Here is a 12,372-nt window from a genome sequence, read left to right on the forward strand (position 1 = left end):
GACTCACCGCCGCCCGGCTCCCTCGCTCCGCTCCAACTGTTGGGACAGGAAGCGCGCCTGGGTCCGGCTACATAGAGTGGGGCGGGAGCCGAGATCGTGGGCATCCCCCCCCCCATACACACGCAGCGAGGGAGGGAGGGAGGGGGAGAGGGGTCGAGCGACCCACCATGTCCGCCCACATCCTGCCCGGGACCCCTGAACCGAAAAAGAGTGCGCTTTGCCGGGATCCGTGCGGCGGCAGGTTTGGTCCCGACTTGGAGTCAGTTTCCTAACTCCCAGGGCTGTTTGAATGCGTGTGCGAGACGTGGGGGGGGGGGGGGCTATCTTCTGCTCTGCCCCACATCGCCCCCTTGATTTCCCCTTTCCCCTTCTTCTTGGTTGTGCTTTGAGCCTTCCCAGTGCGCCTCTCTCTCCATCTCCAGGGGAGACTGGGTGCAGCTTGACACCCCTTGAACTGCTAGGCTCAAGGTTGTAGAATCCCGGGAGCTTGGAGAAGACCTGTAGCCTTCCCTGCTGAAAAGTCCTGGTGCTTCCCCAAACTACCACTCCCAGGATTCCATAGCAGCCAGCCAGGACAGAGTTCACAGGGTGTATGAATTCCACAGTATAGACTCACCCCAGGGATTTGCCTGCGTTTTTTGTTGTGAGGGCCCTCCTCCAGCCCCACCTTGGCCAGGAGTCTGCTTTGGAGCTCCACAGGGCTCTTGCTGGGCTTTTGTGGGCAAAAGGAGCTTATTCCCAGGTAAGTGTATATTGGAGGACAATTGATTGAGGAGCACTTGGGACCGTCCCATAGTGCCACAAAATGTCCATAGCCCTCCAACCCAGGAGGTGGCCAGAAGCAGTTTTGGGTCATAATTAAGGGGAGGGATGTAACCTATTTGAAAAGTGACCTCCAGGAGGGGAAAAAAATCAAAACAGAAAAAAAAATAACCTGGAAAAATGGAAATGTTTGAGGAAAAGTGGGTTAAACCACTGAGTTTCTGAATTTGCTGACTGGAAGGTTGGTGGTTTGAATCCAGGGAGTGGGGTGAGCTCCCACTGTTAGGCCCAGCTTCTGTCAACCTAACAGTTCAAAAACATGCAAATGTGAGCAGAGCAGTAGGTACTGCTCCAACGGGAAGCTGAAGATACTCCATACAGTCATGTTGGCCACATGACCTTGGAGGTGTCTACAGACAATGCCGGCTCTTCGGCTTAGAAATGGAAATGAGCACCACAACCCAGAGTTGGACACAACTAGACTTAATGCCAAGGGGAAACCTTTACTTTTACTCTACTTGCCCATTTTGCAACCTTAAGAAACAGATGTACAGAGCAATCCCTCTCAGACTGCAATTCTACCTGGATACTCAGCTGGGATCAGCATCCATTGGTCTGTACAATGGTCTGTACAATGGGCCTTTGGTATCTCTAGGGTTTGTTTCCAGGAACCCCACAAAGGATAAAATCTATGGGTGCTCAAGTTCCATTATATACTGTGGCATTTTAAAGTGGTGTCTCTTCTAGAAAATGGCAAAATCCAAGTTTATTTTATGGATTTTTAATTTCTTAAATTCTATTCCCATTTTTAAGCCTGGATGGTTGACTCCATGGATGCATAATGTGTGGATATATGGAGAGCCAACAATGCCTGCATAAGATTACCCTGCCAGTCATGTCTGGACTCATGATTTCTAGACTGGCCTAGGAATAATTCCATTGACCCTTCCAAATAAATACACACATGTATAGTTACCCCTGTCCCATTAGTGACACAGTGGGTTAAACTGCTGAGCTGCTGAACTTGCTGCCCAAAAGGTTGGCTGTTTGAATCCAGGGAGTGGGGTGAGCTCCTACTGCTAAGCCCAGCTTCTGCCAACCTAGCAGTTTGAAAACATGAAAATGTGAGTAGATCAATAGGTATCACTTCTGCAAGAAGGTAACAGTGCTCCATGTAGCCATGCTGGCCACATGACCACGGAGGTGTTTCCGGTATCTTCAACTTAGAAACGGAGATGAGCACCAACCCCCAAGTTCAACTAGATGTAATGTCAAGGAGAAACCTTTACCTTTACTATATTTCCTCCTTGTCAGAAGTAGTTCTCTTCTGTTTGATCCCATCCTCTGCATGTTTACCCATGAAATGGGGCAAACACCAAAGCTGGTCTGCCTCAGTTCACTGCCAAAGAGTGATTTGGGTTTTCCCTGGCAAATATTTCCCTCAGCAGATGCATGGGGTGTGTGGAATCCTTTGGAAATTTACTTCCTGCCTGGAGCACATGATACGCTCTAGATATTAGAGCGAAATTGAAGACTTGGGGATATTTGCCTGTGAGGAAACCCTCTGAGGGTGGATGGAACAAGAGGATGCATCTGTTCTTTCCAAGCCTGCAATTTTATCCTATTTATACATCTTGTTCATCTCCTATATGTGATACAGAGAGCCAGTGTGGTAGAATGGATACAGCATTGACTACAACTCAGTTGTAGAAACCAGGGTTAGAATCCCAACTCAGTTGTAGAAATCCCTTGGGCGAATAAAAATTAAATCCAAAGGAAATCCATTATGTAACCTTGGGCAAGTCATCTCTCTCAGAGGAAGGCAAAGGCAAACTCTCTCTGAACAAGTCTTGCCAAGGAAACTATGTGGTAGGTTTGCCTTAGAGTTTCCATAAGTGAGGAACAAATGAAGACACAGAGCAACAACACAGGGACAGAAATGGATGCTATGACTTTACTTTGCAACAGGTTTTCCACAGCTCAGATACAAATATTTATTTTATTTTTACTGTTTTTGTACTCTTTCTTGAAATCTTTAAATACAGGACAGGCAATTTTAAAAAAAATGTATTGTTGAAGGCTTTCATGGATGGAATTACTGGGTTGTTGTGAGTTTTCTGGGTGTATGGCCATGTTCCAGAAGCATTTTTTCCTGACATTTCACCTGCATCTAAAACAGGCATCCTCAGAGGTTGCCTGCCATAGATGTTGGTGAAACATCAGGAGAGGATGATTCTGGAACATGGCCATACAGCCCAGAACACTCACAACAACCCAATAAATAAATGAAATGAATGTATTGTCGAAGGCTTTCATGGCTGGAATCACTGGTTGTTGTAGGTTTTTTTGGGCTGTATGGCTCTGTTCTAGAAGCATTCTCTCCTGACATTTCACCTGCATCTATGGCAAGCATCCTCAGAGATAGTGAGGTACCTCTGAGGGTGCTTGCCATAGATTCAGGCAAAATGTCAGGAGAGAATGCCACTAGAACATGGCCATATAGCCCAAAAAACCTACAACAACCCAGAAATGAATGTAAATTATGCTGCTAAGGATGATCCCATGACCACTGATTCATAATTGAGCTGATGGATTGGAGACTTAAAGTGCTCATCACTCTACTTCCAGGTATTTGATGTGCGAAGCAGTGTTGGACTGGAGGTGACAAGGTGCTAGCTTTGGATTTAGGGGTAGAGAGAGCTGCTCATATTTGCAAAACACCACTTTGTGCTGCAGTCAGATGATGAGCATGAATGGGCTGAAACAGCCTCCCACCACTGTATGAGTTTCTCTCTATTTGCACATGTCTGTGCAAATAATCAGGATGAGCAAGACTGGTGGCAAAAATTATACAAGAACCCATTCTATCTGAAAGAGTTGTGCTGTCTTTTCCTTCAGAACTGTCCTCCTGCTCTGGGCTGCCGACTAGGGTTTATTGCCAAAATTCAGCATCTGGAATGCTTCCAGTCATTTGCAAAATCTACAATAAGCAGCCAAATAAAGCACTCTTCTGCCATCTCGACAGGTACTGAATAACTGGTGTTTATAGGAATGTAAATTTAAGGAACTTTATCCTTGCTCCAGGCTTTCCCTTCTCTTAATAGCAAATCATTCACATTATTTTTTTTTCTTGTACAATGGGGAAAAGAGAAATCATTTTTATATCAATTTTGTTATTAATCAATTTGGTTATCCCACATTCCTGGAAGAAAGCTTCAGCCAACTTCCTTTTGGATGTACAGTACATGGACAGGTTTATCCTGCAAACTTATGACATTTCTACATGACAGGGCTTGTTTTTTCAACTGAGTCTCTCACCAGACATAAGCTTAAGTTAGACCTTGGGTTTTCAAGTAGTTAAGAGAAATAGGAGTGGAATTCCACCAGTCATTTTTAAACACAATTTCCCAAAAAATGTTAAAAACTATACAATGAGACAAAGGGAACTACAACTACCATGACTATTGTCCTTAGGATTTTTAATTTGGCATGCATTTTTGCAACCCTTATTGTGTTGCCTTCATAGTCCTGTGGGATCATATTCACCTTGAGGTGAAGATGTACCTGTACAGGTAAAGACTGGAGGTGTTTTTTAGTAGCAGTAATTAATTATTGTACCTATTGTAATGCATAGCTATTGTACTCCATGGGAAACTGTGTCCATCCTTTGCATGCTATAGGTCAGTCATTATGGAAGCTGGAGCCTCTGGTGGCACAATGGGTTGAACTCTTGAACCAGCATAACTGCTGACCAAAAGGTCGGTGGTTTGATTTCAGGGAGTGGGGTGAGTTCCCATCTGTCAGCTCCAGCTTCTGTCTTCTCCAGCTTCTTATGTAGGGACATGAGAGAAGCCTCCCACAGGATGGTAAAAAATGCAGCCATCCTCTGGGCAACGTGCTTGCAGACAGCCAATTCTCTCACACCAGAAGTGACTTGCAGTTTCTCGAGTCACTCCTGACACAGAAAAAAAAGTTATGGAAGCTATAGTTCAAAAATGACATTTCCTCCATACTGCATGAAGTTCATAAACACAACATTTTACTTCCTGTTGCAATAAAGACATATTCTTGATTTCAATAGAATTCTATTTATTGATTTAAATGTTGTGTTTTTGCTTCACGCCCTTGAGTTGTTTGTTGATTAGAAAATGAACAGAGTCTACTGGACATAAATAGATAGAATTCATAAACAGGACCCCTACGGGCCTTGTACTGGCATCCTGAAGAAACAGCTACAGGATAAAAATGAGGGACTTTTCATTTGCCAGGTGCTTTGCACCCAACTACCAACTGCTTCTGAGTCCTGGTGGGAAAGGAAAGAATGGGCATGCTTCCCATGTAAGGACAGTATTAATTCTTCCACACAGCTGTCCCCTGAGTGGAGATTCAGATTCAAAGGAGAAAAGAGGTGTATGACTCACTCTCACACATCCTTGTCATAATATCTTTACAAGAATGGTAAATAAGGAGTCCTTTCCCCCATGTATTATAGAGAATGCTCTGTTAGGCTGGAGCCACTTTCTCTCTCTCTCTCTCTCTTTCTCTCCTTCAACATTCACCTTCTTCCTCCCCTTCTTTCTCTTCCTTACCCTGTAATTTACTAGGGGCTGGAAATATTATTATTTTAGCCACAGATTTGCTCTTGAACTTAACCAACGCTGAATTCAGTCCTAAGAGAGCAGATTCTCCACCTTGAAGTCCCTTCATTTTCTGCCCTTCTTGGCATTCATTATTGGCCTACAATTCTACAGGGAATGGTCTGAGTAAGGATAGCTTCTAACTTACCTTATTTACTAAGCTTTTCATAAAATAGGGGTGGGGAAAGCACAGCCATGGACTACATGTGGCCCTCAAAGATATTTTTATAGCCCTTAAGACCTTCAACATCTCCAAAAAGACCCTACCTGGCCAAAAAGGGGGTGAATTGCTGCTCCTAGAATCCTCCAGGAATAGCATCTTATCTTTTAAGTAGGTTTCAAGGACTTTACTGTTTAACATAAAAGATACTATACAAGAAGCCGGGCTTAGCACAGCAGGCTAAACCACTGTGTTGCAGAAAAATTCTGCCTATCTGAAGGTTGGCAGTTCAAGCTCGAGTTGGAGTGAGTACCTACCATTAGCCCCAGCTCACCTGCCCACCTAACAGGTCAAAAGCAGAAATGTGAGTAGATAAAAAAGGTACTGCTTTTAAGCAACAGCAGCCCTCACCCCCATGGTCAGAGTCCAGCACAGCTTCCAAGATGCTGAAAATGAGATGGGAAAAACTGCCTTTACCTCTGTTTGTGTTTTCTATCCTTGCTAATTGTATAATTGGCACTGAATGTTTGCCATATGTTTGCCACTCTGAGTCTCCTTCAGGATAAGAAGAACGGGGTATAAATGCTGCAAATAAATAAATAATAAATGGCCTCTGAGGATGCCTACCATAGATGCAGGTGAAACGTCAGGAGAGAATGCTTCTGGAACATGGCCATACAGCCCAAAAAACTTACAGCAACCCAAATAAATAAATAATAAATAATATCAATTTTTGAGAATTAAAAAATTGACTTTTTCTTTTCTTTTATCTTCTGGTAGCTCAGGCAGCGGGGGGGGGGGGGGGGGTGAAGTGAGGGAGCCCTTTCCAGTAGAAAGTTCTCAGCAGGAAGTCCGTTTCATATTATACCATTATAGTAGTATGATTCTGCTTTAATTGCCCTGACTGCATCATATTACATCCTAAGACTTGTAGTGTAACTCTCTGGCCTCGCCCTAAACTGTAAACTTCAAGATTTTAGTATGGAGACATGGCATACTTATGAATGCCTTACATAAAATAACTTCTGGTGCCTTTACTGTAGTCCCAATGATGCATAAGAGGACCTTTCTTTTCTCATAGATATTTTAAGAATGTTTTGATCTTCAAGCCTTTATTATGTTAGTGTATTATTAGTATTAACTTTGGGTTTTGGTGGTGCGCTGTATCATTTCCAACTAATTTTATCCTGGTTTTACTGTGTGCTGTTTAATAACTATGCATATTTCATTTCTAGTTTACATATTCATCAATCAAAACATGTTCTTTGATAAACATTGCAAATTCACAGATAAATGAATAAATGGTTAGGTGGATAAATAAGGAGATACTTTGCTATTATACAAATAATTTACTTCCATATTGTAAATGCAGAAGGGGGTGCTTTGCTCTGCTTTCTGACCAAGCTTTGCCATGTTACTTTTTTTTACTACAACGCCCAGAATCCTCCAACACACATCTTTCTCCAATTCACATGACTGTACCAGTGTAGGCCATTTTTAACCTGTTGTCTTGCATACTTGGGCCCCAAGATCTGAAATAAACCCAGCTCAGTACTTGGAAAAGTTACTGTGTTGTAGTGCAATTCTGTGCTGAAGGAGCCCCCAGTGGTGCAATGGGTTAAACTCTTGTGCTAGCAGGACTGCTGACCAACAAGTCAGCAGTTTGAATCTGGGAAGTGCAGGTTGAGCTCCCTCTGTCAGCTCCAGCTTCCCATGCAGGGGCATGAGAGAAACCTCCCACAAGGATGGAAAAACATCAAGACATCCGGGCGTCCCCTGGGCAATGTCCTTGCAGATGGCTACTTCTCTCACACATTCCGCAATTTGTGAACACTCATTTGTATTGTGAAATTCCAGCCTTTGATGTTATTCAGATTTCACACTTGAAAAGAAAGAGGATGGGTGTTTTTTGTTTTGTTTTGGGGTTTTTTGCTGCTGCTGCTCCCTCCTATACCTTTCCTGCAAGATTAACAGTATGATATCGCTAGTAGGAAGAGTTCCATGAAGCTAGTAGGCATGGCTTTTTTGTAATCCAGTGTGTCTTTTTGAATAAATCAGGTTACGTTGGCTTTTATCTTTGAAAGAACACATGAATGGATTCTAATACAGCATAGTATTATGCTAATATGGTATTATGGTAATATTGTATTTGGAGATATTTAAATCTCAGTTTTTTTCTGCTGGAGGCTACAAAGTTGCCCATTCACCTGATTGTATTTGGAGACTTCAAGTCTTCTGTTGGTACTGCACATCACTAGAGAAGTGGAAGCTGAAAGCTTTTCATAAGACGGTTGCAGCCAGTGAAGAGCCCATCTTGTGAATTATTTGCCAACATTTTCAGTGATCTTGGGTTGTTGTTTTTTTACATGGGAGAGTTCTGCTGAAGGAGGGTGCATGTGCAGCTCACATGGCAACATAGCACTCAGTTGTGGTTTTTACCAAGCAATGGTTGAGAAAAAGTTCCTATGTTGCTCAAAGTGATTTAACATGTCTGTTATGGCTTTCTGTGTATTTCCGTCATTGTAAAATAACATTTCTATACATCTGAATTAAGTATTTCAGTTACATCCAGGATAGACTACTACAATGAACTCTAAGGGGATTTGCCTTTGAAGACTGCTCAGAAGCTTCAAATAGTCCAACGAGAGGTAGCCAGGTTAATAACTGGGGCAACATACAGGGAGCATACAACTCCCATGTTACACTAGCTCCACTGGCTGCCAGTTTGCTACTGAGCACAATTCAAAGTGCTGGCTTTGGTCTATAAAGCCCTTAATGGGCCCAGCCCAATTTACCTGTCCAAATGCATCTCCCCCTATGAACCATTATGGAGATTAAGATCCTCCAAGGATGCCCTGCTCTCCATCCTGCCATTGTCACAGGAGTGATTGGTGGGGACAAGAGAGAGGACCTTCTCGGTGATTGCCCCCCGGCTATAGAACTCCCTTCCTGGTGAGATCAGATCAACCCCCTCCCTCCTGTCCTTCAGAAGGATGGTAAAAACTTGGCTGTGGGACCAAGCTTTGGGACAGTGCAATAAAGCAGCAACAGGAAACCTTACCAGGCCAATTAGATATGATGCAGACGATCAAGACTGTGTATTTTAATATTGAGACAAATGTTTTTAATGTTTATATAATGAATTAATGTCCCAACATTGAATGTTTGCCGTATATATGCTGTGCTCTGCTCTGAGTCCCCTTCGGGGTGAGAAGAGTGAAATAAAAATAAATAAATAAATAAATAAATAAATAAATAGATTTGTTAAACCCTACATTTCTTGATGAAGCTCAAAGCAACATACATTGCTCTGTCTCTCTTTCATTTATCTTTGCAGCAACAATCCTTTGGCTTTTATGGGTCACTGAGAACCAGAAGCTGGATTGCCAGGTCATAGTGCAGTGGTTCTCAACCTGTGGGTCCACAGATATTTTAGCCTTCAACTCCCAAAAAAACCTAACAGCTGGTAAACTGGATGGGATTTCTGGGAGTTGTAGGCCAAAACACCTGGGGACCCACAGGTTGAGAACCACTGTCATAGTGTAATACTCTAACTGCTACACTACACTGCCTTTTTACTGGCTTTTTCTCATTGTGTTTGTCCCCATAATGAGCAAAAACAAGCATTCAGTGGCAAACCTTCCTTAAATACATAGACTTTCCGTGATCCACCACTTGGGAATTCCTGCAAAATACAGACAATTGATTCAAAGGAGGCAACAGAACAGGGAGTTGATGAATGATGATTATGGGGGCACATTTCTCTTTGCCCCCATTTTTGTGCTGAAAAGAAATCAATTTGCTAATTGCTTTGATTTTTTCAGTGCTGCTAAAGAAACGCCCATACATCAACACCGGGGAGCAAAGGCTTGTGGATCTAGACAAGCTTAGGATTTGATGTAAAGCACACTCAATCAATCAATATTAAGTCCAAGTAACACGTAAATATGACTGATGCTACTTGAAGAACATATCTTGCATGTTGCCTAGCTTATTTTTTTCTAATTATACCTTAATTCACTATTTTCTGCTTTCTTTGCCTCTGAATCCTCTTATGTGTGTAGATCAGCTAGAACTCTAGAAAAGCCAGTGTGACTTTTAAAGCAAGGGATTGAATTGTGCATATCTCCATATATTGTTGGATTGCACCTCTCACGATGGGAGTCACAGTCCACCAAGATCTGGTGAGATGCCTGTTCTCTTCCAACTCTATGATTCTATACAGAGGCTGGATGCCATCTGTTGGGGGTGCTTTGAACGCGATTTTCCTGTTTCTTGGCAGGGAGTTGGACTGGATGGCCCACGAGGTCTCTTCCAACTCTATGATTCTGTTTCCCACCCCAGACCTAAACTGTGGACCTAAATATGCTAACTTTTAACCATTTTAAAGCCATTTTAATGTAATTGTATCATAATTGCTTTTAGGTACAATATATGTTGTAATGTTTTCCTCATGTGTTAGTTTACTATGTCTTATTGGATTGTTTTTTAATATTTCATCTCAATGCTTAATTCTTTGTTGTACGTTTACTGTTGTTTCTGTGCATTATCTTGTATTATTTTTATGTGCTTGTATTCGAGGCATTGAATGTTTGCCTTTTGTCTTGTGTTTGTGAACCGCTCTGTGTCCCTTTGGGGAGAGAGAGAAGTCTAGAAATAAAATATTATTATTTAACTGACACAAAAACACAGTATAACACAGCAAATGAGATATATATGCTGGATATCGTATCCCAAAATCACAAGTCAAACACTTCCCAAGCGTTTAGGATTTTGATGCATTTTTGAATGATGCACGCAGATCCAAGTAAGGTGGCCTTTTGCAGTTGACAGATCGTGATTTTGTCTATGTTTATTGTTTCCAAATGCCAGCTGAGATCTTTTGGTGCAGCATCCAGTGTGCTGATTAACACTGTGACCACCTAGACTGGTTTATGCCAGAGCATTTGCAGTTCAATGTTGAGGTCTTGACAGGAAAAGCTCAACAACAGGAAAAGCTCAACAACAGGCTGAGCTTTTCCTGTTGTTTTTCATCAATTCAGCTGTCACCTGGTATGGCAGCATCAATAATCCAAACTTTTTACTTTTCCATAATCATGATGTCTGATGTATTGTATTCCAAAGTTTTATCAGTTTGGATTTGAAAGTCCCCACAGTACTTTTTCATGTTTGTTTTCCACTACCTTTGCAGGTTTATGATCCTACCAGTTCTTTACTACTGGCAGGTGGTACTGGTGACATAAGTTCTAATGAATCATTTGGGCTACAGAGTTGTGCCTCTGTTTGTAGTCCATCTGTGCGATTTTCTTGCAGCAGATGAGGATATGATCAATGGTTTCATCAGCTTCTTTGCACAGTCTGCATTTTGGATCATCAGCTGATTTTTCAATCCTAACCTTAATTACATTTGTTCTGATGGCTTGCTCCTGGGCTGCAAGAATCAGGCTTTCTGTCTCCTTCAGGGTTCCATTCGTGAGCCATAGCCAGGTCTTCTCCTTGTCAACTTTCCCTTCAATTTTGTCAAGGAACTACCCATGCAGTGCTTTGTTGTGCCAGCTGTCAGCTCTGGTTTGTTATGCAGTTTTCTTGTACTGATTCTTTGTCTGCTGTGCTTTGAGAAGTTTCCAATTATCATCATTATCATGTTTTCCTAGGATCTTTGGGCAGCAACATGCTACCCTCCACCCGACCCCCCAAAAATAAGCAGGTATGATAAGAGAAATATTCAGGAGTTAGAAACTATCATTTAGGGACAGGATTTTAGAATTTCCAGCCAAAGATCTCCTCTGGTGCCTCTAACCTACAAAGTCCAGGATGTTTCATTCCATAGCATGTTGCCATGACAATTAAGGTGGAAGAATAACATATAGCTGTGTAATGTGAATGGACCTCAGATGTTGGTTGATGGAGTCTCTCTAATCCAAGCTTTCTGAATTAGCTTGTTTTATTGACATGGGATTCCGCTACAATTGTGGGAAGGAGGCAGAGATTTATGGAGCAGACTAGTGAATTCTAAAAACAGATCTTTGAATGTATTAATACAAGCAAAGGTATGAAGTGTTTGTGGGTTTTCAGCCATGTTGTCTGCTCTGGACAGTTAATTTTTTTAAAAAAACAGGAGGTTTGCACACAAACTTAGTTTGAAAGGAAGTGTGAGCGTGTTTGCTTCTCCCTTTGGATGACACTGCTCTTGGTATGGTGAAGATCTTCGCATTTCCCTGACTTGATTCTGTTTCTGTGTCACCTTGAAGCTATTCAAGCTGTTAGACCACCGGCTGTTAGACTGCTGACTCTTGACTGGTGACATCTTGTTGAATCTAAGTTTTGCAAAAGCCATCCCTTCAGCACTCAAAGCCAAAGAGCTGGCCAGAACTGCAGGTGCTCCTGAGAATTAATGAGGTGCAGCCTGAAACACACCTCTCCATTCCTGTCGCATCTAAATGATGTCCCTGAGCATTCATTTCTGAATAGCTTCTAAATAGAGAGATTCATTCATTTCTGGTTAAAGAGGCCTGCCTGTAATTCATGCGTGAAGCACTCATTGCTCCTGGAAGCTGTAAGAGCAAGCTTCAAAGGTTTGTGATTATTTCCCTTCAACTAGTTAGCTATTTTTTTTTTTGTGTTTCTTTTGTTCTTAATTGCCATGAAAAGAATCTCCTCCATATGCAGAAAAGGCAGCTGTGGAAACCCGCAGTTCTATCAGGAACCTTATGTAGTTATTAAGGAGGCACCTAATTGTCTAATGTTATTACTGACACTAATTGTAGTGGTAGTGGGTGGCGTAGTAGCAGCAGAAAGAACAGCAAAGACAGC

The sequence above is a fragment of the Anolis sagrei genome, chromosome 1, assembly GCF_037176765.1.
Source record: "Anolis sagrei isolate rAnoSag1 chromosome 1, rAnoSag1.mat, whole genome shotgun sequence".
Taxonomy (NCBI): domain Eukaryota; kingdom Metazoa; phylum Chordata; class Lepidosauria; order Squamata; family Dactyloidae; genus Anolis; species Anolis sagrei.